General features: G+C 39.3%; 1 protein-coding gene across 11 annotated transcripts in view; it reads left to right on the top strand.

Annotated features, from left to right (window-relative positions):
* Positions 1-22135, top strand: part of PHACTR2 (phosphatase and actin regulator 2) — a gene marked incomplete at its 3' end in the record, with an annotated part of 255283 nt that overhangs the window by 161339 nt on the left and 71809 nt on the right. The window lies entirely within an intron of this gene.

The raw sequence follows: 22135 nt of genomic DNA, 5'->3' as shown, positions 1-22135 counted from the left end.
GTGCTGAATGTCAATGGTTTTTCTTTAAGGAAGAAATGTGCTTGCCTCTTGACATAAGTTCAGTTTTCTTACTGTCTAAAGAATCTCTTCACCAGAATTCCTCACTACGTGACAATCTAATATTGTCAGTGCATATATAGGGTCACAGAACAACTTATCCGTCTATGCTAAGACTGGCTGGTAGCCCTAGAGCTATGAAATTAAATAGAAAATATACACACAGCTAAAGAGTATGCAATAGAAACATCAAAGCTCTCTGAAGAAGTGTCTCTGATGTAGCTGCATAATTTCTTTGAGCCTTTACTACTTAACAAGAAATAATGATACCTGAGATTTGTTTCAAAATTACCCTGGAGGAAGGGTGAGATACATAGGAAGACTAGCCATGAGTTGAAGATTGTTTAAGCTGAACGATGTGTAGAGGGGGTTGATTATTCTCATCTTTCTATAGTAGGTATTGGAAAATATCTGTAATAAAGAAGCGAGACTCGCCTTGGGGGAATTAATGGTAGCTGGGTCCCTTTCAGTGCTGGGTAACTTCCTGGGTTAGAATGCACTGGGTATCAGGGGACAGACAGCAGTGCTGTGTGAGAACAACAGGATTGAGTTTTTGCCAGCAAGTTACCAAGGTGACACTAATCAATAAAGATTCAGTCTCTGGGCCTCAGTTTCCTCATCTTCAAAATCTGGAAGTAGAACGAACTGAATTCTCAGGTGCTTGCGTTAGTCTGCTTTCTGTCACTGTGGCAAAACACTTCAGATGACTTGAAAGGAGGAAAGATTTATTTTTGTTTGTGGTTTCAAAGGTTTCAGTCCCTGGTCAGCTGACTCCATTACTTTTGTTCTCTGGTGAGACAGAACATCATGGTGGGAAGCAAAAGGTGGAGCAGAGCAGAGACACTCAGCTCATGGCATCTGGTGGTTTTGTTGTTGTTGTTTTGTTTTTACATGGTGCTGGAATTAAACCTAGGGCCTTAGATGTGATAGGCAAGCATTCTACCACTGAACTACATCCCAAGCCCAGCTTCTGACTGGGAAGCACAGAGAGAGAGAGAAAGGAAGGAGCAGGATCTGAATGTACCCTCCAGGCCACATACCCATGACTTACTTTGTCCGACGAGGCCCCACCTCCTAGAGGTTCCACCACCCCAGTAGAGCCATCAGTTGGGGACCAAACCTTTAACATATGAACTTTACAGGGACATTTAAGATCCAAACCATCAGCCATGCTCTAGTTCCAGATTCTGCTGTTCCTCAGAGAGGCCCTTGACTTTCCAAGTCCTGGCTGGGCACCTTGTTCTTTCCCCTCTTCTTCCGGTGTAGGTGGAGCCACATCAGCCTTCTTCAGTGGCTCCCTCTTACATTTCCTTAAGCATTAGGAGAGTCTAGCTCTTTAGGTTACCCTGGTTACTAAAGATGGGACAGCTCTGGACGGCAGCATTAAGAAGATGAGAAGAGAGGATGGACAACTCTTCAGCTGTCACTCTTGATCTTTATCTGAATCTGAGCTGCTCACTTTTCTGTCCTCAGAGAAGACATCTTCAGAGAACTTCCACTTGCCTTTCCTTGTCACTTCATATTAATTATAAAGTGTGTTAGTCACTGTATTCGCATTTTTATGAGACTTTCATTTCTGCTGAGATATGTGGAAAGTATTAGACAAGCCTCAGACAAAAGCAGCAAATGACATATAACATGATAGTTTTTTTCCATATCCAAGAAAGATGTCACGGATAGATTAAAACTGATCCATTTGGAAATAACCAAGGAAAAAAGAATCTTCTTTAAAAAAAAAAAAAAAAAAAAAGATCTCAAACAGTGAAATTGAGCTGTTTAGATATGATTAAAGCCATGTGCAACCTGGCAATCTGTGAAGCCCACCTTAGGCAAGACTCACAGTATCTGGGGGTGTGAAAGAGGGTGAGAAGAGCACACAGATGACCAGGTAGAGACCAGTGCTCCTGCGCTTCTCATAAGGGGAACCCAGACAGCAGCCATGTAGCTGCAGGTTGAGGTCACGGGTCATGGGAGAGTGCAGGAGTGGAGCTTCAGTGACCAGGCGAAGCCCAGGAATATTAGATGTTATGTCCTAGGAGAACAGTGTCAGGCACCCAGGCTTGACAGCTTAACAGGGGGAGGGGAAGCTTCCCCGCTGCTGGGGTTCAGGAGGAGAGAGAGCCCTGGTGTCTCCCCAAGCCCAGAATCTGACAATTTGCAAGAGACAAGAGACCTGGGATCTGCACCGCAAGCTGGTGCTGAAGAAGGTCTCTGCTTTTCCCAGCTTATACATACAGTGTCATAACCAGGAACCATCTTGACAAGGGTTCTGTTGTTGGGACTTGCTGTTTAGGGGATCAGAAGTGCCTGCATTTTTCTAGCTTCAGGTCCCAGTGGCCTTTTCTCAGCACAGGCTCAGTGGGCATTTGCTCCAGGAGACAGTTTTGGCCCAGATGAGAGACTTCTACACAAATCCACTCAGAATTCTGTGTGGCAAGAAGCGTAGACTGTGCTGTGGAGGGAAGGGGTAGGTGCTTCCCTTTACGATCGACAGTTTGGGAGATCTGCTGTTAGGTGGAGGTGGGGTGGGGATGAGCCCTTGAGTGTGATTACATGTGAAGTCCAAATTTGGGGACTCTAGGATAATGGGTAGGTAGTGGATCTCATGGAATCTGCCACCTCTCCTCCCAGCAGAGATCTTTGGGCCCCATGGCATCTCCCTACCTGCCAAGTTCCTGAAGACATACCTTAGTGTTTCCCTTTGAGCAATCAACCCAGGGAACTCTGGGAAGAATCTCTGCCTAAAGGCAGAGGCTTGGCTCTGCCCTGGGACACATAGCCCAAGAGACTAGAGATTGTTGCCTAGTGAGGTAAACATTCTGTGCTGGCTCAGTCCAATGTGCAAAGCAACTTAGAGGGACTCCAAAGATCTTCAGCCACAAAGCGCTCCTGCCAGTCACCTGGAGGGGACCACAATGGAAGGAATTGGGGGATGAAACACCCCTAGTCAATATGCTATGATTTTTCTTTTTCACCTTTTACTTCTCCTCTTTTTAAATTGTGAAGTTTTTTTACTTTTCTTCTGCTTTCTTTTCCTTTTATAAAAATATTTTATTCTATTTTTTTTTACCCTTTCTTTTCTGTTGTTCTTGTTTTTAACTCCCCTCTTCCCCAACCCCAAACTGGGGATTGATCCCATGACTTAGCACAAACTGGGTTGGTGCACTGCCACTGAGCCACGCTCTCAGCCCAGCTGAGAGGAACAGCATCTAGTATGACGCTGTCTTGCCTGAACCTTGGCAGATGCATCAACTTAAAGAATAGGGGACCAAAGCCCCTAGACAGTGATATGACCACAAGTGTGCTAAACTCTAGGGTCTGACGTTCTGTTCCTGGACAGCCACCCCCATATAACAGCAAAGAGAAATAATACTCTTGTGTGGCTATGACATCTACAAGGGTCCTCAGCACCAGTTGCTCCCATATCCTGTCAGTCTGGATGTGAGTGAACTCTGATCTCAGTCTACAGCTCTCCAGGAAATGTACTTAGGGCCAAGCAGAGGGTGAAAACTTCAGGTCCTGCCCCATAGTTGAAACAGCCAATATCAGATTTGCTTTCACATAACAGAACCAGTTTCAATAGAGACTATGGAAACCCTGATACCTGATAGGGGCTTCTACTCCCACTGTAGGAGTCCACTGGGATGCATCCCACATACTCTATGGTGTGCACCACACCAACCTGAATTACCAGAGGGACCCCACTCTTGCATGAACTATAGATTGAGCAGGTCCCTCAGGCTCTGTTACAGTGTACCTTGTGTCAAAACTTACTAATCACAGCCAAAGAAGCTATAGGGAAAGTACACTCTGAAACCCAACTGGAATAAAACTCAACATTACACAATAAAACCATACTCCAAAACACATTGGCAAGGAAGGTTGCTTATTAAGAGAGTGCTCTCATAAAAGCAGAAGAGATATCTACCCAATGTATACACAAGTCTTAGCATAGAACCTTAAGAAATATGAAGAAACAAGGCAATATGAAACTTATAATTCTTCAGTAACTGGTTCTAAAGCTACCAAAGTAGATAAAATGTCAAACAAATAAATAATTTTAAAAAACAATTTTTTAAAAGCTAGATGAATTCCAAGGAATTCAGGTAAACAATTGAATGAATTAAGAAAGGCAATGCAGGATATGAATGAGAAATTCAGTAGAGAGAAATTTGGAAAAGAACCAAACACAAATCTTGGAAATAAAAATCTCAATAAATCAGATTTAAAAAAAAAAAAACACTTCAGTTGAAACCCCTGTAGTCTCAGACTAACTCAAGTAGAACAAAGAATACCGATGCCTGAAGACAAGTCTGATGAAATATCACATTCAGACAATAAAAAAGAAAAAACTCATAAAGACAGAACATGCAAGATCTCTGGGACACCATTAAAAAATCAAGCACATGCGGAATTGGAAATAGATAAAGGAGAAGAGCTACAGGCTGAAGGCATAGAAAACCTAGCCAGTGGAGACAAAATTTCCCAAACCTTGGGAAAAACACGAACTCCCATATTCAGGAGGCAGGTAGAACCTCAAAGAGACATAATCAGAAAAGAACCTCCCCATGACATATTGTAGTTTAATCACCAAAAGTGCAGGACAAAGAAAGAATATTAAAATCTGGGAGAGAGAAGTGCCAAGTCTCATTTAAAAGAAAACCATCAGAGTAACAGCAGATTTCCTGGAAGAAACTGTAAATGCCAGAGGGAGGGAATGGGACAATGTATTTCAGATCCTGAAAAAAAAAAAAGAAAGAACAGAAAACCCTGCTGGGCTGAGGATATACCCCAGGGGTAGAGTACTTGCCTAAAGTGAAAGCAAACAAACAAAACCTGCCAAATAAAATTGCTGTACCCAGTAAGATCATCCTTCATAACTGAAGTAAATAAAGCCATTTCAAGATAAGCATAAATTAAGGAAATTCATGAGCACTAGACCAACACTGTAGAAGATACTTAAGGGAATCTTACATCCAGAGGAGGAAGACATAAACACAATCATGAGAGCTTGTGAAAGAATAAATCCCAGTAGAAGAGTACTCATACAAATGAGAAATAGGAAAGCATCAAATGTTATCAATAAAATAAACCACCTAACTTCTGAGATGAATAAAAGATCAAGAAAGGAACATAGGATATTCAAAATAACCAGAAGAAAAACAAGAAGCTGTCAGAAACAAGTGCATACCTTTCAGTTATAACCCTGAATATAAATATTCTTAATTCTCTAAAAGACAAAGACTGGTTCAGTGAATTAAAAAATAAGACTCAACAATATTCTACCTAACATGAAAATCATCTCCCCGCCTAGACCAATACAGACTGAATGTGAAAGGATAGAAAATGATATTCTAAGCAAATGGAATCTGAAAACGAGTAATTTTAATTATATCCAATAAAATAGATTTTAAAACAATTAGAAGAAATAAAACAGGTCACTATATATTGATCAAGGGAATATTTATTAAGAAGATATAAGGAGGATTGGGGTTGTGGCTCAGTGGTAGAGTGCTCGCTTAGCTGATATGAGGCTCTGGGTTTGATCCTCAGCACCATGTTAAATAAATAAAGTGTTTTTTGAAAATGTAAAAAAAAGAAGATGTAATGATTATAAATATATGTTCACTGAATGGTAGAGCATCCAATTTCATAAAATAAACACTGTTGGACATAGCGGGAAAGAGAGACTCCAATATAACAATAGTGGGTAACTTTAATACCCCACTCTCAACAATAGATGAATCGTCCACACAAAAAATTCATTAAAAAACCAAAGTTAATTCACATTGTAGATATTCAAATGGACTTAACTGACATCTACAGGATAGTCCATCTAACGGCTTCAGAATATACATCCTTTTCATCTTTGTGTGGGGAACTTTTCCCAAATAGACCGTAAATTAGGCCACAAAGCAAGTTGTAACAAATTCACAAAAACTGAAATAATTTCTTATGTCTTATCTGATCACAATGGAATGAAACCAGAAATCAAAAGCAAGGGAAACTGCAGAAATTATACAGAGGTCGAACAACAAATATTGAATGAACAGTGGGTCATTGAAGAAACCAGAGTGGAAATTTTTAAATTCCTTGAATCAAATTAAAATGGAAACACAACAGGGGCCGGGGTTGTGGCTCAGTGGTAGAGCACTTGCCTAGCATGTGTGAGGCACTGGGTTCAATCCTCAGCACCACATATAAACAAATAAAGGTCCATTGACAACTAAAAAAATACATGTAAAAAAAATGGAGACACAACATACCAGAACTAGTGGAATACAGTGAAAACAGTACTGAGAAGGAAGTTTATAGCAATGAGTGCTTACATAAAGAGGGAGGAGAGGGAGAGAGATCTCAAAGAAATTACCCAATGATACACCTCAAGGACTTTGTAAAACAAGAACAAACCAAATCCAAAATCTGTAGAAAGAAAGAATAATGATCAGAACAGAAATAAGTGAAAAAAAGGAACCATACAGAATTTCAATGAAACCAAGAGTTGATTCTTTGAAGAGATGAACAAAATTGATAAACCTTTAGCTAAACTAACCAAAAGAAAGAAAGATCCAGATAAACAAAATTGGAGTTGAAAAGGGAAAATTAGAACAGATACCATTGAAATTCAAAGGATTATTAGGTAATAGTTTGAAAAACTATATGCCAATAATTTGAAAAATCCGGAAGCAACAAATTTCTGGACACATGTGACCTAATATGATTGAAGCAAGTGATCTAAACAGATCAATAACAAATAATGAGATTGGAAGAGTAATAATAAAAAATCTCCCAAGAAGAGGAGCCCAGGATTTGGTGGATTCACTGCTAAATTTTTTCAACCTTTTAAAGAAGAACTAGCACCAATGCTTCTCAAACTATTTCATAAAATAGGAAGGGAAGGAACCTTTCTAAACTCATTTAACAAATCCAGTCTTACCCTGCTACCAAAACCTAAAAAGGCCACACAAAAAAAGAGAACTATAGACCAATATCCCTGTTTAACCTAGTTGCAGAAGTTCTCAGGAAAATACTTGAACATCAAATTCAACAGCATATTAAAAAGATTATTCATCATAATCAAGTTGGTTTCATTCCAAGGATTCAAGGATAGTTCAACATATGCAAATCAATAAATGTAATAGGGATAAAATCATTTGATTATCTCAATGAATGCAGAAAAAGACTGTGTTAAAATGCCACATTTCTTCATGATAGAAGCCCCAAATAAGAGAGGTATAGAAGGATCATACCTCAGCATAATAAAGGCTGTGAAGACAAGAAGAACATTGCAAACATTGTGCTGAACGAGGTAAAGTGGAAGTATTTCCTCTAAGATCAGGAACAAGACAAGGATGTCTCTTCTCATCACTCTCACTCAGTTCAATACTAGAAATTGTAGCCAGAGCAATTAGACAAGAGAAAGAAATAAAAGGTATATCAATAAGAATGGAGAAAGAAAGTCATATTGTCCTTGTTTGCTGATGATTTGATTCCCTACGTGGAAAATCTAAAAGACTCCACTAAAAGACCTTTAGTTCTGATAAACAATTCTGTGAAGTAGCATGATACAAAATCAACATATAAAAATCAATAACATTTCTATTTATTAAAAAAGAAGGAAATCACCAAGAGGATATAGAGAAAAAGGAATGTTTATACCCTGTTGGTGGGAATGTAAATTAGTACAGCCCCCATGTCTTGGAGGTTCTTCAGAAAACTAAAAGTAAATCCATCTACCTTTCCTGAGTATATGTCTGAAGGATAGGAGCCAGCATACAAGACACCTGCATACCCATATTTATTGTGGCACTGTTCACAATAGCCAAGATGTGGAATCAGCCTGGTTGTTGTCAACAAATAAATGTATAAAGAAAACGTGGCATATAAGAATATAGGAGAGAGAATTATTCTGCCATAGAGAAGAATGAAATCCTGTCATTTGAAAGAAATGAGGACATTACGTTCAAGCAAATAAGTCATACACAGAAAGACAAACATTGCATCTTTTCTTTCATATATAGAAACAACAACAACAAAAAATAAGATAAAATAAATTGACCCGAAAGTAGAAGGAGTGTTAGGAACTGGGAGGGAACCTGGGGAGGAGGAAGAGGAGGGTAAGAGGGAAGAAGCTGAGAGCAGAGGGTGGTCATGATCAATGACCATTACATGTGTATATGAAATTGTCACAGTGAAACCTTTAATTTGTATAATTAATACACATAAATAAGTAGAAAAGAAGGAAGGTGAATTTTATCTAAGAAAAGTAACTCTTCTTTATTCATCCTTCTTTTGAATTCTGGCTCACTAGCCAAATTCATGGGTATGAATTTTATTGTGTTCTGCTACGCAGTGATTAACACTATACCACTGTTCCTAGACCAGGTTTCTGTTGTAGGGCTTTTATTTGATAGTTGATGGTGTACAATACCAATTTATTAATGTGACTGTAATGACATGTTTACTGTGGTGACAGGTAAGAAGGGTCCTTGGTGGTCCTTGAGGCAACCATATTTTGGAGTACTCCTAAACCCAAAGAACAGCTTATCCTAAAAGGCAGACTGGGTTTGTGTCCTGACTCCGGTTCTTTGGCCTTGTTTAAAAGCAGAAAGTGACTGTCTCTTGGACTGGTTTAGGCTCTCAGTGTCTCTCTGTTAGGGTCTAGGGCGAGAAAGTATCCCTCTTTTCCATCCGTAGTCTAGTGTCACTTAACTAGGGGACACATTCTGAGAAATGCATTACTGGGCTGTTTTGTTATGTGAACTTCGACAAACTAAGATGACTGCAGTGTCACCTGAGGTGCTCAGCAGGGACCTGTCACTACATCCAGCATCCACTGAGGTTACCTGAAACTAGTCATCAAGTTCAGTGTCACTCTCTCATTTTCAGTCTCCACAAGATTTGCCACTAACGAAGAGTCCTTCCTTGGTTTAGGAAAACCGTCATTGCCCTGATTGTCTTTCTCTTTCTTCCTCTCTTTTGCCTCCTCTCGTCCCCTCCTCGTCTCTCCTAGACCTCTGTGGGGGTTTGCTCATGTCTTAGCCTTTCCTTTTTTCTGAGAGTGCCCTTTTTCTCAATACCCGTGACTCAGACGGGCCAGGCTGCGTCTGATGCTCAGGCACTTCCCTGAGGACCTGTTGGATATCCAGCACTGCCTGAGGACAGCACGGGAACTCAAAATCCATTCCTCTGGTCCACATTCATCTACACCACATGCTGCAGGGCAGACACTGCTCTATATTTTGCATCCTGTCCTCTCGGGGCGTTCATTCTAGACAGGCAGAAAGCTGCTGAGTGAGACGAGAGAGTGCCTGCAGCGCCTTCCTGCCAACCCAGCCCTCCTTGCCACTGTACACCTGGCTTCCTTTGGCATCTAGACATTATGTCATGATGTTCTTCGACTCTTCCTTGTCTCTCACCATCCTCTACAGTCTGAGTTCCAAAAACCTTAGATGTATTCCTTCCTAGTGCAGAATCTTTAACAGCAGGCTATCCTCTTAGCCTCTCTTGTCCAGTCCTGACCATTCCACATCTCCATTCTTGCACAGTGTAGCCTTTTTTGCTGCCCTCAGGTATTTATTTATAGCTAACTCTAGAAAGCTAGAGAGGCCAAGAGAGACTGGGTTCTAGGTCTTACCTGACCTCGCCTGTAAGTCTGACAGGGAGATTCAGGATGGCACCGGCTATCTGGCGCCCACAGTAGCTGAGACAGCAACTCAAGTCTCAGACCAGGGAAATTGAGCAATGAGTACAACCAACTGCACGTGTCCAGTCGGCAGCAAGGAGTCATGGGTGAGATGGGAAGCCCAGACCTTGGTAGCCAGGACCATGGTGATAGTGTCCATGCACAGGTGACACCTGGGCCAGGGGGTCAGAAAGACTCAAACAGGACCCATCCTTTTTTGAAGAAGAAACAGAGTTGGTTCCTACGAAAGAACTTACCAAAGGAGTCAGGAGGGGCACTCTGTATAAAGTGGACCATGGGATGAATTTAAGGGAAGGGTCTCCTCAGATCTCAAGCCTCCAGTGCTGGAATGGCACTGCCCAACAGCTCTGGGAGTGGGGGGCACAGAGAGGAGGGCTTTCTGTGGTCCCCAGCAGCCTCAGATGTGTGGATCTGGGAAAACCGGTGGGTAAAGCCCCCAGTGCTCCCTCCCTCCTTCTGATAATTCTGGATACTGCTGGGGGTATCTTCCTTTTGTCCTGTTACTTCTTGCCTCAAACTTGTGACTGACCCCACATTGTTCCCTAAATTAATTCCAGACTTCTTGGCTCTCCTCAGTTTAACCCAAACTGACCTCTTCTGCCTTACTTATCTTTCCTTAAAGAGTTCACGTACCTTGGACTTCAGTCATGCTGGGTCACCACAGAGTATGCCCCAGGTATTTTTGACACTTGACCTTTCTTCCTTCTGTTCCCTGTTCCTCTGAGCTCCTTCCTGACACTGCCGTACCTACTGAAATACTACTGATCATGCAAGGGTCAGCATCGTGTCTCTTCCTTCCTAAAGATATTCTTGACCTCAATTCTGCACCAGCTGAGTCTGAGCCACCACCTTCTTTGTTGGTCCTCCTGTTAAGACATGGATACAGTCAGCTTTCCCTGTGCATGGGCTCTGTATCCCGGAATTCAACAAACCACACATCAAAAATATCTGGAAAAGACTGCATCTATACTGAACATGTACAGACTTCTTTTTCTTTCATTCTCTAAATAATGCAGTGTAATAATCACTTATATTAGCATTGACATAGTATTAGGTGTAAGTAATCTAGAGATTATTTAAAATATGCAGGAGGGTATGCATAGATTATATGCAAATACTGTGCCATTTAATATAACAACTTGAACATCAACAGGTCTTGAAACCATTCCCCTGTGGAGGCCAAGGGACAACTGTATTTTGACTCCTTTTCTAGTTTGTCAGTCTTGTGTTCCTTATCTACTGTAATGTATTTAAGATGAGATTATCCCATTCTTCTTTGCTCCACTTCACGTGGGTATTTAGTTACTAGAGTAACTCTACTTGGTATAAATTTCTTTAGTGCGCCTTCAGTTGCTTATCTATTGAATATCCCCTATCACTACAGGTAGAGCCCTGGGTGCTTCAGGACTTCATAAGAGAAACTTCAGATGAAAAAAATCATATTGGAAAAGAAAAACACAACATATTAAAATGCTAACCCAAAACAACACTTCACCATCACAACTGTTAAGAAGTTGATAAAAAAAAAATTAGGAAAAAATTCTCTTTTCTATCTTTTACTCTTGTTTAAGCGGAAGTTACACTCCTAAATAAAGAAAATCAAGATAATTTATCTTCATTAAAATTGTGACTTTTATTCACATTGTTAGTAATGGGAAAGGAATGTCCATCTTGATTTTTAGTTAATATCCCCGTAAGTGACAGTATTGAGGAATCAAGACTAACTTGCAGAGAGTCATGGGGTAAAACTTGAATTTTCTGAAGGTAGTATAGTACTAATGGCTTTTATTGAGTGCTGTTATATACCAGGTTCTGCTCCCAGAACTTATTTATATTGACTCACCAAATCATCAAAACAACCATATGAAGTTTAAGTGTTCCAAGGAAATTTCCAAGGAAATTTTCCTGGCAAGAGTTCAAGGCAGCATATGAAGCCAAGCAGTAAGGCACAATGGCCGATATTTTGGACCATTATACTCTGATGCATCTCTAAAAGATGACTTCCTACCCAGATCAGTAAAGATCAGTCCCTTGAAGGGTGACGCTAATTGATAGGTTTGTTTCATACTCTAGTTTTTGCTGGAAGAAGAATTTGGTCTGAGGCATTATTTTGGTTCTACTTCACTGGTCTGGTTTCAGCAGTGCACATGTACAAAAATGGTTGGTAAGGATTAAAATTATGTTTGGTCCTAATAAAGTATAATATTGCTATAATTATAGAAGCATCATGTTGCTGCCGGGGATTATTTCCCGTATCTACAAAGCTAAAGGATTTGCCCAAGGTGATATTTGTTAACGACTGCTCTGATTTCATTCATAAATGACAGTGTTTTAATTTATATCTCTCATTTCACCAAGGGAGTGAAAGTGCTTTCTTGTGTCATTCACCCTCATCCTTTTTTGGAGGAAGAAGAGGGAATCTGTCTCTTGCTTTACAATAGCGGAGAGGAGTTGCATAACCAGGCCAGGGCCACACAGCTCACCCAGGTCCAGGAAGATCTCCTTCCTTATATGATAGCATTTCTTTATCCTCTCAATGAATGTTTACTGAGCATCCTCATCCAATCATGTCAGTCACTATTAGGGACTCTAGGGACACTGTTACAGACTGCAGTAACAAAAGAGACTCAGCTGCCTTCTCTTTTGGAGTTTGCATTCTAGTCGGGAGAAGAGTCAGAAAGCAAATCTAAATAGATTAGGTAGAACATTAGAAAGTGACAAGAAGAAAATATAGCAAGGAATTGGAGTAGGCAATATAGGGGGAGGTTATAGTTTAGAATAAGGCAGTCAGGGAGACTTTATTGGAAAGGCAGCAGTTAAGCAAAGGTGGGAAGGAGGAGGGGACAGCCTTCTGAAGAATCCTGTTAAGTAATTGCACAGGTTAGCGATGGCATGCACTTCCTCCTGTCAATCACGGGGTAACACAGCGGCTCTTGTCCATTATAAATTTTGCCAATAATTGAACAATGAAAATGCCTTACAGTCATGAACTTTGTAGTTGTTGATCTTGATGTTTGTTGACCAACACCACTGGCTCCTAACAGATCATATGATTTTACTCTGTATTTCTACCAGGAGAGGTTTAGAATATCAAGAAAGGAATTGAACCCTGTGATATAAACATTTTGTAAGGGCTTCCTTCCTTTCTTCTTCTTCTTTTTTTTTTTTTTTTTTTTTGTATGGGGGATTGAACCCAGTGGTACTTAACCAGTAGGCCACATCCCCAGCCCTTTTTTTATATTTTATTTAGAGGTAGGGTCTCACTGAATGGCTTCAGGACCTCCCTAAGTTGCTGAGGCCAGCTTTGAACTTGAGATCCTCCTGCCTCAGCCTCCTGAGCCACTGGGATTACAGGCCTGTGCCACCACGCCCAGCATGGCTTCCTTTCTTGACATCAAACCAAGAGCCATATTCTGACAGGTCTTCAAAACAAAAGTCAAAAAACCAGCCTCATGGAGTCCAAGTTTAGAATTCCTCAGATGTTGATATTTTTGGGTGGACCACTTTCAGTCACTGCTCATGTAAGCAAAAGAGGTCATTCTCCATCATTTATCATTTGAGTAGGGTTTTTTATTTTTTGGAGGCTGTATGTGCATGTGCACAGTTCTAAGAATTTTAATATGTATAGCTTTACATAACCACTGCTGCGATCAGGCTATATTACAGTTCCATCACTCCAAAAATGCCCCTGGCAATCCTTTTACAGTCACTCACTCTTGGCACCCCTTCTCTAGCCCCTGACCTCTGGCAACCACCCATCTGTCCTTCTTCACTCTAGGTTTGTCCTTTCAAGAATGGCACGTGGAATCAGTCACCTTGTGATGCTGGCTTCTTTCACTCAGCACAACAGCTTTGGGAGATCCATCCATGTTGCTGCATGTGTCCATTGTTCCTTTTTAAGGATAAATAGTACTTTGTAGTATAGAACCCTGGCATAATTTGTTTATCCATTCACCCAATGAAAAACTGATTTTTTCCTGTTTGGGGTAATTACAAAGCAAGCTGATATGCACATTCCTATATAGGTTTTTGTGTAAGCTAAAGTTTTCATTTACAGAGGGAAAAATATGTAAGAGTAGGATTCTTGGGTCTTCTGTTAAATGTGTATATAGGTGATTATCAAATGCTGACACCGTCCAGCGGAGTCAATTTGTCGCGGGAGACAAATAAGTAGCAAGGCTCTTGAATTCAGAACGGTTTATTAGTGAGGTTTATTGGTGATTCAGGAAACCCAGGAACCCGGGCGCTGGAGGAGAGCCGGCTTACATCCCCTCCAGGAGGTGAAGGGTAGGGCTGACGCCAATTATGCAAAGATCAGGCGAGGAGCTAGCTGGCCAATCATGGTAAAGGTTAAAATGAGCAGGCACGATCAGGAGCACTCTGAACACCTGTGCACGCGTTGTGTGGGTGGACTTAATTGAATACGGCCAATGATAAATCACCTGGGTGAGCTTAAGTTAATCAACCTCCTCACCACCGATGTGATCAAAACAACCTCTGGCTGGCTGCCAGGTGCTGCATGGCATAGCCCCCAACAAAATGCTTTCCAGAGTTTTACATTCCAGCAATGTAGGAAAATTCCAGTTGCTCCACATCACTGTCAGCAGTTGATAGTGTCATTATTATTATTTTATTATGGTAAAAAGCATATGATAGATATGATAGAATTCACTCTCTTAACCATTTTTAAATGTGCAGTTCAGTTGTGTTAAGTGGTTTACACTGTCGTGAAAACAGATCTCCACAGTTTTCATTTTGCAGAACTGAAACTCTATACCTAGTAAACAACTTCCTTTCCTCCCCTGCTAAACACCCTTTGACTTCCCTTTTTTATTTTTTTCTTTTGTTTGAGACAGAGTCTTTTTAAGTTGCCCAGGCTGGTCTCAAACTCATGGGCTCATGTGATCCTCCTGCCTCAGCCTCCTGAGTAGCTGGGACTCTAGACGGTGGTTCCACACCCCCACCGCCATTCCACTTTCTATACCTATGAGTTTTCCTGCTTCAGATCTTGTACAGAAGTGGAATCAGGCAGCAGTTGTCCTTTAGTGATGAACTTATTTCACTTAGCATATTGTTGTAGCATGTGACAGGGTTTCTTCTCTTTTTGAGGCTGCGTGGTATACCACACTTTGTCCATCCATTCGTCAATGGGTGTGTGCTTTGCGTCCACCTCTTGACTGGTGGACAGGACCACTGTGGACCAGAATGTGCTGTTGATAGTTCTGTTAGGATTTCTGATGGGTGTGTGGTCATATTTTGCCAAGGTTGAAATTTGGATTTCCTTAACGGCTAATGATGTTGAACTCGTTTTCATGTACTTTCATGTACTTATCTACCATTCCTGTTTAGTAGAGTTTCTGTTCGGTTCTTTTCCCTATTTTTTTAATTGGACTATTGGTTAGATATGATTTGTAAATATTTTCTTCTAGTCTATACCTTGTCTTTTCATTCTCTTAAAAAAAAATCTCTTTCAAGCAAAAATGTTTAATTTTGATTGTCTTATTTATCAATTTTTCTATATTTCTCTTCCTTTTGGTAGTGTCTCAGATCTCTTTGCTTAACTCCAGGTCATAAAAATATTTTCTCCTGTGTTTTCTTTAGAGTGGGCAAATAGCTCAGCTCGCAGAGAGCTTGCCTTGCGTGCGCTCGAACCTAGGTTCAAATCCCCAGCACCTCAAAAAAGAAACATGGTGTTTAAAAAAAAAAATAGTCTTTGGACTATGCCAATGCTCTCTTGTCTCCTGTGTTTTCTTTAAAGTTTATTTAGTTTTATGCTTTACATTTAGATCTATGATCAATTTTAGGATGATTTTTATGGAATTTTGAGACTTAGGTCAAGGTTCATTTTTTTAATGTAAATTTCTAGTTATTTCAATCTCATTTTTTGAAGACTGTTCTTTTTTAATTAAATTGCCTTTGCACAGTTTTGAAAAATCAGCATATTTTTCTTCCATGTATCCTCTTTGGTAAAGGTCAGTTCAAGTCCTTTGGCCAGTTTTTACTGGGTAGTTTGGTTCCCCAACCCACGGAGTTTTGTTTGTTTGTTTTATTTGGGGAGATTGTTTTGTGGTGCTGGGGGGTCAAGCCTTGTATATACTAGGCAAGAGATCTACACTGAGCTGCACCCCAAGGCCAGATAGTTTGTTTTCTTGACACTGACTTTTAAGATGATGTTTTCTAAGTACATTGCCTTTTTCAGATTATGTTACCTGGAGAGGCTTCCTGCCAGACTTATCTTGTCTTTTTTATTCATTTACGATGTCTTTTATAAAGCACAAGGTCTTAATTTTGATGATGTACAATTTATCGTTTTTCTTCTTTTTAGATTGTGTTTTTGGTGTCCTGCATGAGGTTCAGCGGCGTTGGTTGGAAAGGCTATCTTTTCCATATTGAATTGCTTTTGCACCTTTGTTGAAAATTAATTGGCCACATGTGTGTGTGTGTGGTCTATTTCTGGACTCATTGTACTGTTCTCTTCATCTCTGTGTCTGTTTCTTCACAAATATCATACTTTCTTGATTACTATAGCAATATAAGTCTGCAAATTGGGTACTGTGATTCCTCAACTTCATTCTTCATTTTAATTTGAACTTACCTAGTTTCTTTGTCTTTTCATTTAAATTTTGAAATTGGCTTGCTTGTTTTCTCAATAAGTTCCTGCTGGGATTTTTGTTTGAATTTCATTATATCTATCCTGCAGTTTGGGTGGACTTGATATCTTTTCTATGTTGAACCTTCTAATCTATTAACTGTTTTGCTTCTTTATTTTATTTTATTTTTTGCCATACTGGGGATCAAACTCAGGGCCTTGTGTTTGCGAGGCAAGCACTCTACCAGCTGAGCTATCTCCCCAGCCCTGTTTTGCTTCTTTATTTAATTAGCTCTTCTTTTTTATTTCATCAGCATTTTGCAGTTTTGAGAAGACAATATTAAGTTTACACTTAAGTAATTTTTTTTTTAGTTATTGTAAATTATAAATATTTTTAAATGTCCATCCCTACTTAATCATTGCTAGCTTATAGAAATACAAATGTATGCTTTCTTACCAAACTGACTTGTTAGTTTTAGTAGCTCTAGGGAAGATCGCTGGGGACTTTCTTTTACTGGGGATTCCCGAGGATAATGATTTCATCTTTACATCATCTGTGACTGAGAAAGGTTTATTTCTCCCTTTCTAATTTATATGGCTTTTATTCTTTCCTTGCTTTTTGCACTAGTTGGTATGTCTACTACAATAGTAAATAGTAGCAGTGAAAGAGGGACATGCTTGCCTTCTTCCCATCTTTAGGGGGAAAGCATTCCTTAAGCATGAGGTCTGCCGAAGGTGTTTTCTAAGAGCACTCTGTCAGTTTTGTTCTGGTTTTTGTTTTTGTTTTTTTGTTTTTTTGTTTTTTTTTGTTTTGAGTATATCTTTCTTTTTTTTTTTTTTTTTCCTTAGTTGTTGATGACCTTTATTTTATTTATTTATATGCAGTGCTGAGAATCGAACCCAGTACCTCACACAGCCACACAAACCCTCCACCACTGAGCCACAACCCCAGCCCTGGAGTATTTATTTCATATGAATAGTCATAAATCTTTTTCAACATCAGTTGATATGATCATGTGAGTTTTCTCTTTTAGACTATTATTATATTTGGTTACATTGATAAACTGTTGAATATTGAACCAACTTTGCATTCCTTGGATAGACTCCACTGGATTGTGGTGGTATTATTTTTATTTGTTGCAGGATTTTATTGGAATATGTGTGTGTGTGTGTGTGTGTGTGCATATATATATATATATACACATATATACACATACATACATATTTAGGACTGGGGATATTGGTCTGCAGTTTTCTTGTACATACTGCTCTGCTTATCTAGGTTGGGTATCAGAATGTCAGTGATCTTGTAAAATGAGTTGGGACCTTTCCCTTCCTCTTCTGTTCCTGAAAAGGATTGAATAGGATCGATATTGCTTTGTCAAGCTTTGTCAAGCGTTTGGTAGAATTCACCAGTGATATTGTTGGGACCCAAAGGATTTTAAACTGCAAATTTCTTTTCTTTTATAGTCACAGGGCCATTCAGGTATTTTCTTCTGTCTGGTGAGTTTGGGAGGAACTGTGGTGCTTTGAAATGGAAAACAAAGCAAGACTCTTCCTCTAGATTTCTTTACTGCATCTGCTTCAGTAAAATCCACATTCGGTGCCATGCTCAGTGAGGTCTACCTCGGTCATCCTACTTTGAATCTCTCCTCTTCCCCAGCACTCTTTATTTAATGGCCTTGTTGGGTTGTGACTTAACACACCACATAGTCACCCATTGAACATGGCGCTTCCATGGTTTTGGGTAGTAATCACAAGCTGTGTGACCATCACCACAGTTGTTCTTAAACATTTTCATCACCTTTGAAAAAGAACTCACGCTCATTAGCACTCCTCATTCTCCAGATCTCCCCACCTCTACTCTAAGGACCTAACCTATTCTTGACATTTCATATAAATGGAATCCAACAATAATTAAGTGGTCTTTTATGACTGAGTTCACTTAGCACGGTGTTTTCTAAGTTGATCTGTCTTGCAGGGTGCATCCGTATGCTATTTCTTTCCACTGCTGACTTAACTTCGTTGTGTGAATATGCCACATTTTATTTATCCATTCATCAGTGGATGAACTTTGGGCTGTTTCTGCTTTTGGCTGTTATGAATAATGCTGTTAGAAGCATTTGTGCAAGTTTTAGTGTGGCGTTATATTTTCACTTCTCTTGGTGAATTCCCAGAAATGGAATTGTTGAGCTATATGGTAATTCAACGTCTAACATCTTGAGACTGCCAAACTGTTCCCCAAAGTGGCTGCACCATTTTACATTTCCAGCAGAAGTGTATGGGTATTCTGGTCGCTGCACAGTCGGAATCGCATTTGTTACCATTGATCATTTTTATCATTGCCTGCCCCATGAGCATGAAGTTGTTTCTCCTGTACTCAGGATTCTTCTTTTTCTTCCTTACTTTTTTTCATTTTCCATAAGCACATTTTACCTTCTAACATTTATAAATCATTTTTTACCATTTGTCCTCTGGCCCTGCTTCCAGGAGATTATAAATTCTATAAAGACAGGGATTTTCTGTATCTTCTCTGACAAGATCCTGAAGCAACTAGACTTGTGCTTGGTTTATGTGAACTATTCAATAAATGTTTGTGGAACAAGATGAATTAATTAAAGGTTCTTGATGGGCCTTATACCACCTCATATATGGAGTATGGACCAGTGACTCTTCTTGATTTGGAAAGTACTAGAATAAGGATGGGGAATGACTATCTTTTTCAATCCTTCTTCAGTGTCATATCACTGAGAGTTATTTAAAAGAGCCTTAAGAAACCATGGAGGGCTGGAGTTGTAGCTCAGTGGCAGAGCACTTGCCTAGCACGTGCCAGGCACTGAATTCAACCCTCAGCACCACATATAAATAAATAAATTAAATAAAGGTCCATCAACAACAACAGCAAAGAAACCTTGATAAGCCATAATAAACAAAATGAATATTTCACCAGTATAATGGATGGGGTAAGGACCTCGTCCCTCAGGAATGGATAATGAACTTAAGTGGCTACATGTTGCTGTGTATGGCAACGTAAAGGTCAGCAAGGGGGTATCATTGACCAAAAAAAGAGGCAAATGGGATTGTGTTTCAGTTGAACTATTTGTGTACCTGTGTATTCTATAACTGAACCTCATCCAACCAGTTGAGTGTTAGAAATTCTGTGAGTAAAAGTACTAACATTATAATTTTGTCATATATACTTTTTTGAAATTCTTACCTTGTTTTCCTAAAGATACAGTATGGTGTCAGAACAGATTTTCTCCTTACATCTAACATGTATGACATATATAGGAAACTAAATGTTCCTCTTTAGTGTTTTTCTTCCAATAGAATAAAATTTTTTTTTTCTTGGCTCAGTCTTTGTATACATGTGTGGGTAGAAAGAATCATTATAGCCCCACCTTTATTTCTGGATCATTTATTATTCATTGGAGGTCTGTTCTAGTGGTGAAGCCCATTTATGAGATAGCATAATATCACATGAGAGCTAGGTTTTTGTGCGTTTGTCATAATTGAAATCAGTTGGTTTCATAAATATGGTAACTTTCCATCACAAGCTTAAAATAGCCAGCTGCACAATGAAAGGACTAAACCATCAGGACCTACCATCTACAGATTAATAAACCATAGACTCTTGTTTTTAAATGGAGTTGAGGAGACTCCCTTGCTTCCTGTACATTTGAGAGAATGGATTATTGCCTGTTTAATCCAAGTCGAGCTTGGGGTTTAAATTTGTAGCTTCATAGATCTGACTAGTAACTCAAGGGCACAGACTTTGCCAGGGGGGAGTTAGTTCTTCTAGGGCAGGGGAACTCCAAAGAAGCCATCTACAGAAACAGTCTCAAATGAACTGATTTCTGATTATAAATGACATTTTAAAAAATATGCCCACTCGATTGAAATGTATTATTGTTAGCTTTGCTTTCCTTTCTTTATATTTCTTCGTCACATTGGATTCTTAAGAGGGATAAAGAGGAAAGGAGCAACATTCCCATCAATCTTTTAATAAAATGAGGTTTCATCAGTTTGAGACAAATGAGCTTGCTTTGCTTCAAGAGAGGATCTGATTGTTTATACCCTTACTTGGGTGAATAATTTCCTCATTTCATTTTCCTTTGGAGTGGTACCACTTTAAACACGTCTCAAGATCCTACAGAACTCCTTCTGGCCTGGGTCAGAGAACTCATGTCAGGAAAGCCCATTATTTTATTTCCTTTGCATATTATTTCCCGTTGTGTTTCGGTTTTGTTTTTTTCATCCTGTGATATGAATCCTGTCCTTATCTCAGGGGCTGAGTCCTGGAAAGCCACTGTTTTCTGGCTTGCGTATTTCCCTGACCTGTTTCCCACTTGGAATACAAGCTGCCATCTTAATTCCTCTTCCTTTCATGGTAAACAGAAGACATTTATTTACTCATCTAGACTAGGAACACATTTTGTCCCAAGTTTTCTTCAACTGGTTCCAGAATCCAGACTGTAGGTCTTGAAACTCATGAAATTTCTTTAAATATGAAGCATAAATGTTTGTTTGTTAACTCTTATATAATTTAAGAGGCTACCTGAGAAATAGAAGAAAGTTAAGAAACATGGTTGGAAAGAAGACTGGATATTGGGGAAAAGTTAGGAAACTCCTTTTGCATTGGTGTTGTTAAAATTCCTTTTCATTCATTTTTCATCTTAGCATTTATGCAGTACTCCATAGTCTGAAAAAGTTTTATAATTTTTCTAAATTATGGTAGGAAAAGTACATCACATAAAATTTACCATCTTAATCATTTTTAAGTGTACAGATCACTAATGTTAAGTATATTCATGTTGCTGTTAACAGAACTCCTGAACTTTTCATCTTACAAAACTAAACTACCATTATAACAATTCTCCCGCTGGGGATGTGGCTCAGGGGTGGATCGCTTACCTAGCACTTGAGGCCCTGGGTTCAGTTCCCAGTACCACCAAAAATAACAACCACCTCTCAATTTTCCCTTCTCCTAACTCCTATAATTTGTTCTTAAAGGAGACTTTAGATGAAAACATTCAGGATGCCAATTAAAGTTTAATCATCAATTTTTAGTCAGATATTGACATATTGCTGGCATTACGTACTTCTTTCTTTTTGCTGATTCTTTTCAGTTCAACTCAGTACTAAAAACTTCAAATTAATTATCACACCCCAAGGTTTAAAAAATGTTCCCTTTGGATAATTTATGCCATTTGCTACATATACAACATTATGAAATAAAGTACTTTTTTGAAAAAGCAAAACCCAAAAAATGATGTTATTCATTTGAAATTTTACTTAGGATTAAACTTAGTGTTGGAAGGAAAAATGTAAATATTAATCACAATAACTCATTCTAGTTATATTTTTATTGTATCAGATGCTGTTTTAAATGTTTGTAATCTTCCCAATTACTCTATGAGAATGTCACATTACAAGCCCAGTTTTACTAATGAATGAATAATGAGGCACAGAAAAATCAAACAATTTGCCCTAAGCACCAGAGTTTGTGATTAGCAGAATCCATATTTGAACCATTTGGCCTGGCTTGAGATTTAATTCTTAACCCCTGTACTGTGCTGCTTTTAGGTGGATATGCACAGCACAGTAAAACTACTAGTAGAATATTAGCAAAGGTCTACACAAAGGCATACAGGAGAAAATGGAAAATAGGGTGAGCAGAGGCCGATATTTACTTGGTCTGTACTTTGTGTCAAACATATGATGAGATGTGTAATCACCCTGATATCTATCCACATTAGGTCTCAGTGCCTGTGTTCTTACAT

The sequence above is a fragment of the Sciurus vulgaris genome (assembly GCF_902686455.1).
Source record: "Sciurus vulgaris genome assembly, chromosome: 7".
NCBI lineage: Eukaryota > Metazoa > Chordata > Mammalia > Rodentia > Sciuridae > Sciurus > Sciurus vulgaris.
This window is presented reverse-complemented; position numbering and strand designations above follow the sequence as displayed.